The 17397-nt window shown below is 38.2% G+C and overlaps 1 protein-coding gene across 1 annotated transcript in view; it reads left to right on the forward strand.

Annotated features, from left to right (window-relative positions):
* The window catches only part of NEBL (nebulette), a 251267-nt gene that overhangs the window by 75697 nt on the left and 158173 nt on the right, over positions 1 to 17397 (forward strand).

Genomic DNA, 17397 nt, shown 5'->3' on the forward strand with positions numbered 1-17397 from the left:
AATGTTGTGATTTAGTAGAATAATAAAATGTTACTGCTCTTTACAGAGGATATAGGAGAAGTGACTTTCCCTAGCCTGTTTGAAACATGCTTCTGTGGCACTATGGATAATAGTGCCACAGAATAATAATAATAAAAAAATTTTTTTTTTATTATTCTCTGTTTTTAAACTGAGAACTTAGCATTCTAGGATACTGGGTAAGCAATAAATGTGGAGTTTGCCTATGAATAAAATTGCTGCAACTGTTCACAATGCACTGTAATAAAATATTAGATAAGAATCTACTCAAAACTTAGAAATGGAGAGAAACCCTTAATTTTTACAATATGCCTTTTTTCCAGTATTACTAGTCAGCAAAAGACTTGCAGATCTAAATTACAAGAGCAAAAAATGCCTGCTTGGAAGAAAGGCCATAATGTTTTTGATCATCAGTTGCTTCCTGGTTGTTGTTTTATGTCAAGACTGTGTTAAGTAGCCTAACCTGTGAATCATTTCAGTGCTGAAATAAAGATTCCAGGTACTGTTCTTTATCTAATTTAGATCTTGTCCTAAAATATGACTGTAAATTCCAAATACTTTCTGTAATACTTTAAAGAGTATAAGGACTTGCCTTGAGAGGAACTGCTATCCTCAAATAGTCCTATTGGCTGTCTGGTCCCTTGTCTTTTCAGGGAAAGTTGAAAGACTCCCAACCAAAAAAAAAAAAAAAAACAAAACAAACCCAAAAAAACCCAAACAAACAAACAAACAAAAAAAAAACCCAACAAAAAAAAACCCACATGGGATATAATTTGGCATTGTTCAGGTCTCATTCTATTTAAGTCCTGTGCAGTAGAAAAAAGTGTGTGCATAGTTAAGAAAAGCCTTTCATATGAAACCGAACTTGGCTGGATGGAACCACATTATTACTGCCTTCCGGTGCATTTGACAATTTGGGATTGAGCAAATTCCATGTTAGGCAATGTAAAAAATTATGTTGACTACTGAACAAGGAGAATTGCTTTTCTAAAGTAATAGCTGTTTCTAAGTAAACATCTTTAATGCTTTTAGTTCTGAATAGGCACAACCCTGTGTTTAACTGCAGGATTCCCAAGTATTTTTTCAAAATCTGTAGCTTTAGAACTACTCTTTATTTTGCTCAGCAAAACATGAAGAATTACTAATGGAAACACCATTAAATATTGTGTACTCTAAAATACACATTTTTGTAAATCTGTTATTTTTATTTTAATTTAAGCAGCAATTGACAGTGTTTTAAGTTGCAGTGCTGGGTCTTTGGTCAAGAGTCCATTAAGGTCAGCATCAGGTGCCAGGATGTCATGTTGACATAACACGACAAGAACAAAACTAACAAAACAAAATACTGTTTTCTAGTGGAGTCAATAGAAAATGGATAGCTCTTTGGAACACTTGAAAAATTATGTTGTTAAGAAGTCAAAGGACAGCATTTAAAAGTTTTCCAGAGAACTCTGTTCTTCTATTTTATATAATATCAGAGCTTTTCCCCCCTTCAGGCTTTTGCTTCCATGGGCTTTCATTCAGCTTTATAGTTGGAAGGAGATAAAAATGCATTTTGGAGAGGCTGTGTTTGTTTTCCATTCTGGAGAACTCCACAGTCCAGTATGCCTCCTGACAGGAGAAAAATGAGTTTGGAGGTCTTTCATCCTCTAAGTAAAGAATAGAGACAGAAATCCAGTGTCTCAAACAAGATTTTTCTTGATGCCTCTCTAATGAAAAATCCCCATCTTTTTGGTGAATTAGTGCATTCCTTGCTCCATAGCATGCAATGGATACTTTTCACATTCACTGGCCTCTCTTAAACTCAGGTATGGAAGTTACCGATATGCTCATCTCAGCTTTGTTTATTTGGGAATTTCCTTCATGTACATTACTACTGATCTCTCTAACTTTACAACAGTGTAAATTGCTCCATGGCCTTTAGTCCTCATCTATGGCAATGCTGTGTACATCAAAAGCTGCCACTCCCATTGAACTTGCAAAAAGAAACGGAGATGTTCTGCAGCAGTTCTTGGTAGGAAGAATATCAAAGTGTCAGATCAGAGAGAGGGCTGATGTTTAAGGTGTGTTCTACTCCAGCACTTTCTGAGGAAATGTACTTTCCAGTAACTCATAGGGAACTTGATACAAAATCATGGGTCTTGTCCGACTTTCTTCTTGTCCTGGCCTGTGGTGACTCACCCTGAGTCTGCTGTCCTTGGAAACTCCAAGTGCTTCTTTGACAATTTCTTGTACTTCCCTTATAGGAACTTGGATAATTGAAAGTGTATCTGTGTTTCTTTAGGAAGAAACATACTTGCAGTTTTTCTTGATAAATAGAGTTCATAAAGTGTTTATTTTCAAGAAGTACCATGTCTTATAAGACATATGCAGTTGAATCAGATTATTATCCTAACAATATTATATTTTAACAGTCCTTACTTTCTCAGGAATTACCTGTGCTTGGATCTTTATCTGCCAACTCTCACCAGGATAATCATAGCATTACTGAGCATTTGGAATAGAGTCAGCCTCAGAAAAGGGAATAAAATATCTTTTGTGGTCAGATGTTTTCATCTGGGATGGCCATGTTCCTCTTTGTTCAGGCTGAAGAACGGACTGACTCTGTGTAGCAGTTTTGTGTGAAAGTCCAAGAGGTGACAGGTGTAAACTGAAATACAGATGACTGCATTTCTGCACAGGGAAAAACAATTCTGGTGTGAGGCTGACTGAACACTGGCAGAAGGTGCCTGGAGAGATTGTGGAGAGGAGATTTGCAGAAGAGGTTTGGGCACAGTCCTAAGGAATCTGTGCTTTGAGTAGGGTGATGCACTAGATGACCTCCAGAGTTCCCCTGTATCTTCAGCTCTTCATATTCAGTGATTTGTCTCTGTCCTGTCCTTCTTCATGTTCCTCTCAACCATTTATCTCATCTTCTTGCCTTTTTCTCTTTGGTTCTCTGTTTCAAAAACACATGTTAGACAGACTTCCAGGCAGATTATTTTTATTAGCTTGATTTGTTAATAAAGCCTTTCATTTTATATGCGCCTCTTTTAAGAAGTCTTTGGAATGAACTGCCACAGTGAATTCTATAGTGAATGAACTGCTGTATGGATTACTAAAGCAGACATTGGATGGATTTCCTGGGGTACCCTGGGTGAGCTCATTGGAGAATTCAAGGAGAAAGCAGATTTTGGAGCTGGAGACAGAGATAAAAATATGCTCTTTCAGCTGTGAAAAGGAGGAAGCAGTATGATATGGCAAGCAGAGAGACTTTCTTATACCTTTATGGGTGATTTTGTAAGAAGACCCTGGAACATATTTTAAAGATGGGACTTTTCCAGATAGCCATCAGGAGCTGATTATTTATATATTCCTCTCTCTGGTTATCTGAGGATCTGAACCCAATCTACCATATGTGTATGAGGAGAGGGGCAACAGAGCCAGGAGAGAGTGCAGGCTTCTCAGGCATCTTCTTGCTATTATTTGTGAGTGACAAATCCTGGAGATGTTGATTGAGTTGATGCATTAAAACAAACCCAGCTGCCTGCAGAAAGCTCTGCTGTGCTCCCCTGTGAACCCCTTCACCGTAGTATTTCGTAAATTGTACTCACCTACTAATACTGGTTTGTTCCTTATTTCCCTCTGAAGACTATTTAAATGGCTTTTTTTATCTGTGTGAATCAAAGGCATGAAAATAATTCTTTATGTGAATATTACAAAGCCCCAGAGGAGAGCAGGAGGCAGAATGAATTTCAGTTTTCTGGGAAAATGGTTGTCACCTCTTCTGATTTTTATCTTGCCAAGTATGTGAGGGATTTTGTCTACATCCTGTCTGCACTGGACTGGCTCCTGTTACTGTGACACCATGTATCTACAGTTTCACTGTTTATATTGTTTATTTGTTTCCCCCCCCCCCCCCTTGCATTTACTTAGGCTGTAAGATTCAGAGTATAGTAGTACTGCTTCCACTCCTCTCCTCTCCTGTCTGCTGCTCTTTGCTGTCATAGATACTGAACCAGCATGTGGAGATAAGCACACTGTAACCCTGTGCTTGGGAGACACCAGAACACGAAGCAAAGACACCAAACAGGGTGTAGTAGTGATAAATAAACAGATTGTACAGCAGAGAGGGAGTTTCTCTGTGGAATACATTTTTGTGTTATTGACACATTTGTAGCACCCTGAAATTCTTCTATTCCATATGTAAAAATACAAATCTTCTGCTGGGACATAAGATACGGTTATGGGCTACTTTTTGAAACAGAAGAGTTATTTGCCTTAGCTTTAAGTTGTTGAGATTGAAGTATTAAATCTGATTCCTGGTACTGTCTGCATACCCTAATTAAAAAAAAATAATCTAATATAATTAGCCTGTATTATTATACAGAATTTTATACTGACTTCCAGTGGTAATGTGGGGAATCAGTGTGGGAAATTTTACTTATAGAAAGGAGTTTAGATAGTAAGTTTTTTTTTTTTTTACTTGTTTAAATTTTTCTTATGATATTGACTGTTCTTTCCCCTGTTTTCTTTTTGAGTCATATCACACCTTGATAATCAGTAAGTTAAGCTGTATAGATAAAGGCAGTAAGCTATATTGCTTTTTTCTGAACCTGTGTTATTGTATTTATCTGTTATTATGTGTACATTAGCAAAATAACTGCTTAAGACTACTCTTTTTGTACTGTTTCCTAATTCCTCTGAAAAATATCTGCAAAGATAACAATGAAAGGAGCACATTATAAAGTAAAGATGAATACTTGCCCAACATTCAGAAGAAATTTTACACGGACTTGCACATGAGCATGTATAGGAAATGGTAACAGCTTTTCACTGTTGATTTGATGATACAAAAGTGTGACTTTATTTTTTGCATTAGTGCTTGCCCTGTTGTTATTAAACACAGTGATGTGAAAACTTTATGTAATTTGATAAGGGAAAACCAGAACAGAACTGCATTTAAGGAAGCACAGTAGCATCTGCAGATTCTTGGAAGCAAGCAGCGCTTCCTGCTAGCTAAGAAGTTAAGAAGTCTGTAAAGTACACAGTCATGGGAGAAAAATTGCATCTTCCAGTGCTAAGACTCAGAAGTAAGCTGCAAAATACATTAATATAATTAGATTAATTTTTCTAATATATATTAATGAGAAAAAAAAAAACCCTTAATACATTTTCTTTCACATGTGCATTTCAGATGTACATAATGTTTAACTGTAAAAAGTGAAGGGGTAATTGATGTACGTGAAATAGAGGTAATTTTTGTGGTAGGATGAGGGCAGAGTGGTCATGATTTATTATTAATAGAGTAATTATGGACAAGCCTATTTTTATAGACTTTCTTATATTTTTATATACTTTCTCAATGGCCAAGTAGGCCATCCTTAACAGAAAATCTTAGGATCAGTAAAATCAAAAGTATTTCCCACTACTTTTACTTGTACAATCAGAAGTAATAGAAAGGGAACAAAAGAGAGCTACAGAATTCATAGCTGTTATTTGTGAATTGAGTTGTGGAATTCTTAACTGCATAATCACTAGCATAACTAGTATAACTTTTAGAGTAGCAATTAATAAAAATAGTAACTTCAAAATTGAGATATCAGAATTTCTATGATTGAAATATTTTTAAAAATGTTAAAATCTTGAAAAAGGTCCTTTTTGTTCTAGATGAGAAGGAATGGAGAATTTATATGTTCTTTTCCATGTCAAGTTTTTCTCCAGATTCTCTTAAGCTTTTTTCTGGTTTTTATTTTTGGAACTAGATTTTTAAGTGGTCATTCTGTTGCTTGCAGCTATGTTGCCGGTAATTGGATGCTGTGATTCTTTTTAGTTATATCTTTGTTGAATTGCTGCACAGACTTTCAACCCACACGAAGGAAATATGCATTCTGTTTTAAAATAAAGACTGAGAACAGAGTAATTGTTATACTAAATGAGGCATCCAGGGATTGTAATCAGGTGCTGAGGAGTACTGTAGAGTACAAGAGGGTCAGGAAGAAGCTCCTGATCCCAAAGACAAATTGAGTGTTCTGTCCACACTTTGTATGGCTTTTCCCCCTATAAGAGATAGGTATATTTTTTTCCCTTTCATAGTGTTTAAGATGTTGTCATAGAAGCCCATCAGAGTGGCATTTGATGCATGAAACGGAGCATGCATGAAATGGAAATGGGGAGTTTGTGGTCTCAGTGTTCTCTGGATTATGTGCAGTGACTGGTCAGGTCAAGAGGAGCAAAACTGGTGCCGTCATGTCCTTACTGCCTTTCACTCCACAGAGGAGTGCTCCCTCCTCTGAAGTAGACACTGGGCTGTGCCAGGTTGTGCCTTGGGAATGGCTGGGGAACACACCCAGCAGTGTTGGGGATCGAGGCTATCAGTACTGAGTTTGTCCCTTTGCCCTCTGTCCTGTTTAGCAGAGTATTTGTACTCAAAGTCTGCCAAACCCAGAAAATGAGATCACATCACTCTTTCTTTCCTTCCTGGGCTTCAGAGCTGCATATTTCAGACTGCTACATTCAGTCAAAGGGGGTCAATGTAGTCCTGCTTCCTATTGCTGACACTGCTGTTTATTGACAAAAACTGGCAGTACTTGTGATCAGCAAGAGGAAACTTCTTTCAGTAGGTGAGTGGTCTGATCTGGTGTGGAGTATTGGTTACGTCATCATTAAAAGGAAGGACAGCTAAGGCGCATGCCTTTACTTACTCACTCTGGGATATCAAAAATGAAATTTTCAGGAATATGGTTTTTACTTTCTTGATGTTGCTAATGTCTTCCTCCAGCAAGTTATTAGTCTTTGCCTTAGACTTCCATTCGTGTAATCCTGCGATGAATTATCTCTTCCTCCACCCCTGCATCAAATTGTAGTGGCTGGCATATTTAATAATTTGAAACTGGCATATGAGTATATTTGTTAATATACTTTCATCCAGGGTAACAGCCCAACTTTTATCCAATGTTTTGAGATTACAGGAGTGAATTATACATCAAAGCATTGGATTTCCAATCCAATGGAAATATTTCCACTTAGTTCCTTATATCTTTTTATAAGTAGTGACCTGTTTCTTACCAATGAACAAAGGTAATTTTCCATCTTGTAATGAGACCAATTTTTGTCTTCATCTGTGGCAATATCTTAAGAAACTTCAGAGGTTCTGTACAGAGAATTTATAGTGGCAATGTTAATTTTTCCCTTCATTTTTTTCTTGTTCTTAGTCTCATGGCCTTAAATGCTGAAAGAGTATGATAAGCAACTGCATTTCCCCTGACTTTATTGGTTTTCTGAAAATGTTTTGAATTTGGTCCTTATCTCTTGTTTCAGTTTTCTTCCACAAGGTTGAGCCACTTTTACTCTTTAGAGATCAGAGGCTTTTTTTTCCTGCTGATGCTACAAGCTCAACATGTCATTAAGAATTTCTTCACTGAAAGGGTGGTTAAGCATTGGAACAGGCTGACAGGGATGGAATCATCATCCCTGGAAGTGTTCAAGAAACAACTGGAGGTGGCACTTTGTTCTGTTGTCTGTTGTGGTGTTTTATCAAAGATTGGACTCGATGTCTTGGTTTGAAAAATTAGGTGTCTGCTAAGGAAGGCAGGATCCTCTCTTGAAATAGAAAATTTAAACACCTTCCCTCCAAGTTATTATAATTTTGAAATTAAGGGGCTCTCAGGCAAAGATGTAGGAGTAAGAATAACAGTTATTTATTAGGAAAAGTAAAAATAAAAATGCAGTAATATAAAACAACGCTCAGAGAGTCAGAATACAACCTGACACCCAGGGTGTTGGTAGCAGTCCCTTTAAATGGTGGCTGCAGCCCTCCTGCAGTGCCAGATGTGGTTCTGTTGGAGCAGGGATTCTGTAGAAGGGTGTAGGTTTCCACTGAACTAGATGGGCCTGGCCTTCCTGTGGGAATCCAGTGGGAAAGAAAGCTGCTCCTCTGGGAATCCAATGGGAAAAGGGTGTCTGTGGTGTTCTAAATTTTAGATTATATCCAGGTAGGAATGCTTGGCTCCTCCCCCTGCTTGGCAGAGCCTCTCACAATGGAATGATGTAATTTTGTCAGTCATGCAGTGAGACTCAGTGGCCCATTAAGAGAAGGTCTTTCCCCAGAGGGAGAATGGGTCATGGAAGAGACAAAGAAAACTGCCCCACCTGGTTTTAACAGGTGGCCCAGTTAACAGAAGATAACTGCCCCACCTCTAACAGATGGCAACAGAATACACACCCCTGGCCACATCTTGCATTTGCAACCTACAACACTCTATGATCTTGGTGGTCTTCACCAACTTTAAGGATTCCATGATTCGGTGACAGTTTTTGTAGTTTGAGGTGATGCTGTGCCACTTCTTATGTCCACTCGGGGACTCCTGGCTCGCTCTGGCACAGCAGACGGTGGGGGACACTCTGCCATGGCTCAGGAGGTTGGGAGGGCGGCTAAGGCTTTTGGCCTTGCGGGATGAGACGGTTGCGATGCTGGTGGAAGTAAGGAGTTGACTCCAGTCAGGGGTTAAGTCCAGGTTTATTAAGGAGAGCTCCAAGGAGATACACAACCCAGGGAAACCAAGCGACCAAAGCCCCAGACTGGGCTGTGCAGCACAATATAAATGGGGGTGGAAACATGGGGGGAGATCACCCACCCACCAATGGGAATGTTCGGGGGAGTGGAAGGTAGGGAGACGGACACATGGGGCATTCAGTAGGGGAGGTGGGAAGGATGGACCCCTGGCCCCTGTCCAATCACTCGACGCCCTTTGTAGAAGGTTCTGGATGAGTGGGATGAGGAGTTGAGTGATGGACAAGGCACCAGGGAGGGAACAGGGGAATGATCCAGCAAACTGGGGGGAGATCGACATCAGGGAAGGAGGAGGGGATTGACATACGAGGAAAGGGGTAGTTCAGGGTAAAACCGTGGGGGAAATGGAGGGTAATGGGATGAACCATTACAGAAATAGTACAAAACATGAAACTTAAAAACACAGTACAACATTGAGGGATACTTGAGAGGGATCATTGCTCACAATGTTGTGTGGTTTGGCAGATATCCGTAATTCCCTTTCAAAGAAGAAAGCAAATTGAAAGTTTTAACATATATTTAAGATTACCAGTAGATTGAGAGAGTAAATCCATTGCTGGCATACCTCTGGAAATTGCCTCAAACACATTGTTGGTTTGTCTGCTAGGTGAATATTTTTCCAATAAACTTGTTACATATTTGTATCTGATGGGAGTGTAGAATTAGAGAATATCCATGACCATGATTATATTTATTCTTATTTGATGCAGTTATTTTTTCATTAGAATGCATCCAGTCTTTAGATCTATATTGAGAAAAAAGGAGAATACTGATTTGCCTATATGCTTCTCCTATGTGATTAGCTGTGATTTAAGTCTGCTTTTGTAGAGCTTTTATAAGTATGCACTTTGTTCAGCAGTTATTTGTATCTGCCAATGTTGAGAGTGGCTGGATTTCCTTTTTTTTTTTTTTTTTTTTTTTTAATGTAACAAAGAAGTCAATCCAGATGCATATTTTTACTTTGTGTAAAACAGCTGTTCCCATTGTGTGCATTGGCTACTGAGTAGTATCCTTTAAATCCATTATTAATTCTGTTTTCGGTCAGCATTTGTTCTGGATGTGGCCTTTACAAAATGACCAGCAAAGCTGCTTAATAGGAGAAATCCAAGCCTGATGAGAGTGTCACATTCTCTTAATTAGATGTCTTACAAAGCAGAAGCTTTAAGCAAATGAAACTATGAAAAGAGCTTTAGCCTTAGCTGAGAAATTAAAAACTGAATAAACAAAATCTCTGCCATTCCCCGTGTTTCCCAACAAAATGTAATCTGGTTTCTGGTTTTGAATAGCTTCAGAAGGCCTTTGTCTGCTCCAGCAAAAGATACACTCTTTGCACGTTGAAGCTTTGAGGAGATTTCTGTCTGCCTGTCTCTGTTCTTGATAATTTCTGACCTGTCTGCAGCCTGTGCTGTCTGGCCTTGGTGGATTTGTAATATGCTGAGTATGACTGAGAAGGAGAAGGGAGAAATTTGCCTTGGCTTGCCTGATGGTGCAATGCTAAAACTGCACATGAATCCAAAATTGCATAGTGTTGGGCCTTTCAGAGTATTTGGATGAAGAAGAAAGGCAGGAGGGATCCTGGGCAGTCCTACCCCTTGACCCCAATAAAATGCCATGAGCGTTCGTCAGCATTTTAGTTGGTCATTTTCCTGATGCTTGGGTTACTTATTGATGGGGCTGTTTTAGATCCAAGAAATATATTGTTCTCCTGATTTATTCTCAGATGGTGCAGGGACCATTCAGAGTTCAATGATTTCTTGTAACTGCTGCCTCACAGGATGGATTGAGGTCTATTCGGGGTGATAGTTTGTCAGGTAGTGCTATGCTTGCAGGAGATTATGTTGATGGGCTTTCAAGTGAAAGGGTCAGGAAAAAAAGAGAAAGGAAAAAGAGCAGGATTAGTATAATGTTTAACCTAGCTCAAACTAAAGCGAGTGGAAGAAAATACTAAATGCTTTAATTGCACCAAATGTTAGAACTTTGAAGGTATTTGGTGGAAACATTTTGGGGGAAGGGGGCAAATATTTGACGTTAGTAACTCCTTGGAGCAAAGGTTTATTTTTTCCTGTAGTTTACACTCAAAATTTTGAAGGACGAAATACATAAGATGTTTTATTAAAAAAAAAAGGCAAAAAAAGATTTGTCACTTACTGCTAGCAATGACAAAAATGTATTTTGTACTTAAAATTCAGGTTTGTTTAAAATGTAAAAACGTAGATATAACTATATCTGCATTTAATACGATATTTTTTAATATCTTGTGAATTAAAAATAGTTGATTTCTACTTTAATGACAATAATTTTACAGGGTAAAATGAAGCATAAATTTCTTGTTTTAATTTTTTTTTCAGGAAGTATAGTTAAATTGCTTTAAAGCAATGGGAAATGTAAATGTGAATGAAGCTACCACATATATTTTTTCAGTGTAGGATACAGTTTTCATAGTGTAGTATATTTATCAATCAAAGAATTGTTGATATAAACTTAAATGTATAAATATGGTCAGAAGAAAGGTCCAGGTTGCTCAGTCCTGTTAAGAAGGGAGTAAGAGGGATGTGTGTAGAGGACAGGATGCTCCACTGCACGGGTGAAAAGGCTGGAATGCAAACACCCAGCACAGAGCCAGGGTGGGCCCACAGTGCATTTATTTGAGATAAATGGGAAATAGGTTATGTTGATCATTCTGATCAAAGGAAAATGCTTTGATCTGTATAAGAGGAGAATAAAAAAAAAATTAAATAATGTATTTGACTTGAGTTATGGCTTTCTGGTGCATCACGGGAATGTGTATCCTTACACTGTCAGTACTTACTGTGCCTTGTGAACATGGCAGCCTTTGCCACCAGCCTGAGCCTCTGGTCATTCCTTGTGGATTAAACTGAACACTGGAGTCTTTTGGTACTGCTGTTGTCTCTATCAGTGTCTGCAACAGAAGCTACTCTTATTTTTCCATCCTTTTAAATTTAGTTCCATCAGTTTAATTCCACCCTTTTCCAAGCTCTCATCCTACTTCACAGCCTAAAGCCCAGCTCCGGCTTTTGGCCTTTGCTTGTGTTAGTTCTACTTTGCGATCTAATCTGACAAATTCTTGTGACGAGATGTGAATTGAGCATGCAGGAACTGGAATATTTTGAAATGAGTGATACGAATGAAAAATGGATCTGCTGCCCTGGAAAGCTGTCAGCAGTGCACAGCACCAGAGATGGCAGGGCTCAGTGCGTGAGCAGGCGTGGGATGGGGATGTGGAGGGCAGGACTTCAGGGAGCCGTCACCCCTGTGCTCCGAACGAGTTATAGTTATGAATATGTGTTTTGATGGTAGATCTTAGTGAGAGAAAACTTCTAAATCCCCTCTGTTTTCAGAGTTACTAGGGCCATAGGGTAGTGTTATTCTCCCACCTGGGGTGTGAAATTATCTGGATGGATCAGAATATCTAAAAGACTGTATGAACTGTGCCCCTAAAAGTGCCTGTTTCTCCAGTGTTTAGTGCTATATAAAATGTCATGGCTGTCTCAGATAAAGACTTGCAAAGTAGGGTAGAATCTGATGCCTGGTTACATAGAAGGCAGTGTTTGAGTACTGAACAATAACTAGACCAAATTTAGCTTTTGGAGACTGGAGTCAAATGTAAGAAGAAAAAAAAAAAAAAAGACTGAAAAGAGATGGGACGTATCGGAAGTCTAGTGAAAAGCAATTCTGCTGTCCTGAACCAGCAAGCTGTGGAAAATTATGCTGATCATCACATCTTATAGCACCATATAGAACCCTCTCTGTTCTGAGAAGCATGGTGACAGGGCTTAGCAAAAAACTGTTTTGTTTAATGTTTTACCTCTGCTGCTTTCTTTTGTTCAGAAATAATGGAAAGAAATTTCCTGGTGGACCATAGGTATTGAAGGTATTTATTTTAAATTGTATCATAGGATGAGCAGAGATATGCAACCTGAACACTTTTCTGAGGGAAGTCCCAGCCTGCTGAAAATGAGTTGAGGAGTGGATGTTTTAAAATGCTTTTAACAGATATTTCTATTTAATTTTACTTGTTTAGTGCTTTATCACAAGCATAAATTCCTGGAGTGTTTAAGTATTTCTGATTCATTATTTCTGTCTACTTTCTTGCAAGAAAGTTGTGCTTTACTAATTAAGAGTTTATGTATTTGGGGACTTCACTGGCAAATAATCAACCTTATAAACTGAAAGTTAGTTTTTTAAACTTTTAATCATTACAATATAAAAGAAATAAAACCGATTGGCTTATTCCTAGAAAATGTCTTTGGACTCTCATGTAAGCTTGAAAGATATTAGTCCATTGCGTTATTTTTAGTGTCTATAAATGTTGCCTTTAATGCAATTAAAGCAGAGAAGATTTTTGGCTAGAATGGTGTGTTTCAATAATAGTCAACTTTGTTTTTAATACATGCTGAAGGAAGCTCATATTTAGTTTTAAAATAATGTGGGTTTAATTTTTCATTGATTTCTCTTTGCTCCAAAACTTTGTGTTTGATGGAATCAAACTGATTACGGGAATTGCTTGGAATTTTACTGAAATCACAGGACAATATAATTTTGCTGAAACAAGCTGACAGTATAAAGTCACAGCCAGGAACTTGCTCTGTCTGATGTAGTCGTCTGTAGCTGCTTGGGAGCTAGATGCAGTGTAGCTGCTGCTGTGTGTCCTCAGCTAAGTGAATTTATTCAGGTGAGTATTTTGTATTGCAAAGAAACTTAAACAACAGCACTTCAGTGTCTTGCATCTCTCTCTCAGAGGCTGGATGGAGCAATGCAGACATTGGGTTTGTCAGTAAATTGACTGCAAAGCCTTCTCTTGGAATCATAGCTAAGTGGCTAAAGTCAAAATATCAGCGAGGAACTTCTTCATTTATTGGATATTTGTTTTACTAGAGATTATTTTTTTCAGTTGTATGCTTATGCTATTACAAGTCTCTCAGAAATGCAGTGCCAAAGTGGTCAAGTAAATAGCCTTTGTTTTGACAGTTTGCTATTGAATTATAAATACTAATATTATAAGGAAAACCTAATTAAATGCAGTTTTATACTGGAATTTCCTCACTTCAAGGGTAAAAAAGTTAGCAAATATAATCCCAGGGTTAAACTGGACATTTATCAATAATGTTGCCTTACAAATAAATAGACCGTTTCCTTTCTGTAATCTTTGAGATGACAGCAGTAAATTATTCATCTGCAAACTCTTTTTCTGTACTGAATTGATGGCTGAGGTTCATTGTGTTCACCAGGCTGATTCATGTTTGCTGTGGAAATGGTAGAGTAGCTGCCTGTTGTTACTACCTTGGTAATGAGCTACAACAGCAATGATGAGATGTTGTCTGTCTAAGGGAATAGAAAGATATTTCACCTAGGAAAGGAAGGACTGAGGAAATGCATTTCCTGCTTGATATTTTATTTGAAAGAGCAGATCAGAGTGAACACATGACTTACAATTGCTTTATATCCTATCTTCTCTTTCTTACCAGTTTTTTTTTTCTTTGTAGCACATGTTCTTGCAGCAGAAATGAAACAAATATTAGCTACTGTCCTGACCCTGATTTGGAAATAAATTACTGAAGCATATTATGTCTTAGGGGTGTTTGCTTTGTGTATATTTCAATTACAGTAGGAATGTATGCTATTGAAAGGCAGAGGTTATTGCCCTAGTTCTTTCTTACCTCGCTTTCAATTAAATCTGATTTCTGTTACCATAGCATTGCCTGCTTGTATGCTGCTTAGTCCAGTGCTGGTCATTTGTGCATGTTTTCTATTTGACTGTGTGGCTGTTCTTACTGTTCCTAGTAAGAACTAACAGCCTCTGTTGAGTCTTTTTGGTCTGGGAGGGGGTGCTCAGGCGGCTGTTTTTCACAACTGATGCAATTGCTAATGTTTCCTATGCAAGAAGGCAGACTTCTACTCAGTACCCCTGGGGAGTGTAAACATCATTTTTATCATGTTGAAACTACAGGCTCTGTCAGCCCAGTGAAGTTGTTCTCAATTAGTCTGAGGCAGTCCAATTCAGAAGGGAATAGCTGCTCCTGTTCGAGCCCATTTTTCTTTGAGTGTTGCCTGTGTTGATTTCCAGCTGTTACCATGCAGCTTTGGGGAGCTAATGGGGTTCATTTGGAACATCTATCTCAAAAGGAAATGCCTTAGTCAGTGTCTAGTTGAATGATTGGAGATTTTCACGCACAAAAGCCCCGGTTAATACCCACTTAGCTAATTATCTCTCAGTGTACACGATCATCCTTTTCAGTCCAGTAATTAGAGAAAATTAAGTGGAACCTTGCTAATTTGCACTAATGTTAGAAACAACCTATTGCCAATTACTGAATTTTGTGAATTAGTGCAAATGAAAACAAGCACTTTTTACAAACTATAGAGTGAGTAACACGTGCTGAACCCTGTGCAATAATGCCACATTAATATTATACTGCCAAGAACTCACCTGTACATGCAGGGAAAGTTAATATGAGAGCAGGGGAGTTAAATTGAGAAGAGAATCATTCTTATGCTGAAGTTTGCCCTTTGTTAACAATGTATAGATTACTACACTGAGGCCTAAAGTTACATGGTGTGTCATGAACACCATTCCCCTGCTTTCTAATAGAGTTCAAGGAGACCTTTGGAGATCTCCTTACTAAACACAACTTAAGTTTCTCCTCTTTCAAAGTAGCTGTAATTGTCACCATGGCTGCCAGAGTCAGTGCAACATATTGCTTTGATCCTTTTGAGCTCTTGCAAGGGGCCAAAAAGCTGGAAAAATCAGCCCTTCTGAAAATTCAGTGCAGTGAAAGATCTAACTGCTGTGTTTTCAAAATGCCCCCCTTTTTTTTTTTTCCTTTTCCTCCATGAAAGTAGTTTTGCTGATGATTCCCTTGTGTGGCTGCATTGCAATCCCTGTCCTAATCTTTCTTTCAGAAGGCTCTTTTTCCAATCCTGTTTATAGTGCTGGAGTTAACCCCATGTTCCCTGGATATCCAGTTTTTTCTTAGACTTGGTTGGGCAACACCTAGAGAGCAGGCTGCCTTCTTGCCCATATCCTTTATACTAAATCACCCATTTCTTTTGGCATGATCACTGTCCAGATCCCAATAAAATCCTAAAACCCCTGGTGACCATATGCAAAATAACTCCTGGCTGGTGCCACTTAGAAAACTGATCATTACGGTGCAAAGGGCTGTTTTGGCACATTTTGAGATTCCTCTACCTCATCGAAACTCCAAATAATGTCAATATCACGTTCAGCTCTAATTTTACATCATGTTTATGTGCTTGATCTGAGATTTGCTGGGAAACAATTGAGAACACCTTGTAACAAGATTTGTTATACTTCTGTTCCCTGGTTTCAGGAATCATCTTTTCATTGTGTTCTATTACTTTTGAAGACAACAACAGCAAATCAGAAGCAAGAGCACTCTTACTATCTGTGTTCATGCCTGTCTTTGGGAACCTTCCACTTCTGAAATGAATAAAATTTATCTACAAAGCCAAAATGATTCCTTTGGAACGTTAGCTTTGCAGTCATCCATTGTAATAGCTCTGTATATTTCCAGGGCCTCTCTCCATCTGGTCTGAGGTGGTACCTGAATTTCTTTTACTGGAATCTCTCCAGTCACAGTAACACAAACTGATGAAAGCTTGGATGCCTGTAACTTTCCAGAGCTCCATCTTATGGATAGGAAGGTGAAATGCTGTATGTAGAGCAGCCAAATCTGCTGTTTATGACCTAATGGCAAGATTATGACAGTCTGTTAAGATGACCAGCTTTTTAGCCTAGGCTGCCTTTTTCTTCTCTATTTATAGGGAACTGCCTGTAAGCTGCAGGAGCCAAATGCCTCCAACTTTTAATTTCATGTGATGTAAATTTAGGAAAATAGAAAGCGGGACACTAAGAAAGATTGTGTTTCTTTGGTTGCATTCTACCAGCTGCCTTTTTTGGTGGAGAAAGAACTTTTACAGAAATAAAAACAGTGTTTGGTAACCTTTAAAGTTATGAGCAATGAAACATAAGATAAGGTTTTCTTTTATTCTTACTCCTTTACATTCTGACTTCCAAACCAAAAAGTTTAGTTACCCCAAGTACCTAAGCCCAAATTATTTTCATCACAAATGGAAAACCTTAATATTTAAATCAGTCCTAGGGATTCAAATTATTGAATTGCCAAGTCTTCTAAGTCATGTAATAGCTTTTTAAAAAGTATGTTCTGCCCTAAATTGTAATTTAAAAAATCCAAATGAGTTCCACAAAGAACTCCCTTTTAATGGTCTTAATCTGTGGTTTTGATACAAATTGACTCCTGGATTTGAGTAATTAGGAGTAAGAAACAGTACTAAGATAACTAGAATATAAAAGTCAGTGTAATTCTCTTCATAAAATTGGGTATTATATGCTTGGCAGTTGGGGGAGGAAAGGTGACATCTTAGAAGGAGTATTTTGACATGACTGCCTGTTTATGTCCTTTCCCCAACTGTTTCACACCCTTAATCTATTCATTGAGGTTGCAGATTGAGAAATATTCAAGATGTGAAACTACTATTGACCAATAGCTAACATTAATGTGTTATGAGAATTACTTTGGTCACATCTCTAAAACACAGGACAATACAAGCTACTATGAAGAAAATAAATTACATCTCAGCCAGCCATAGTAGAGCCATGAAGATGTTAAAAGGGAGGGAGAACTTGGTGTCTGAACCACAGCTGACAAAACTGGCTTTCTCAGCCTCAGGAGGGAAGACTAAGGGGAAACTTAATCACAGACTTCCCATGTCCAAAGATAGGTGCAGAAAAAGTGGAGGTTCTCTCTTTGCAAGGTTGCATGGTG

Source organism: Taeniopygia guttata, chromosome 2, assembly GCF_048771995.1.
Source record: "Taeniopygia guttata chromosome 2, bTaeGut7.mat, whole genome shotgun sequence".
NCBI classification, from domain to species: Eukaryota; Metazoa; Chordata; class Aves; order Passeriformes; family Estrildidae; genus Taeniopygia; species Taeniopygia guttata.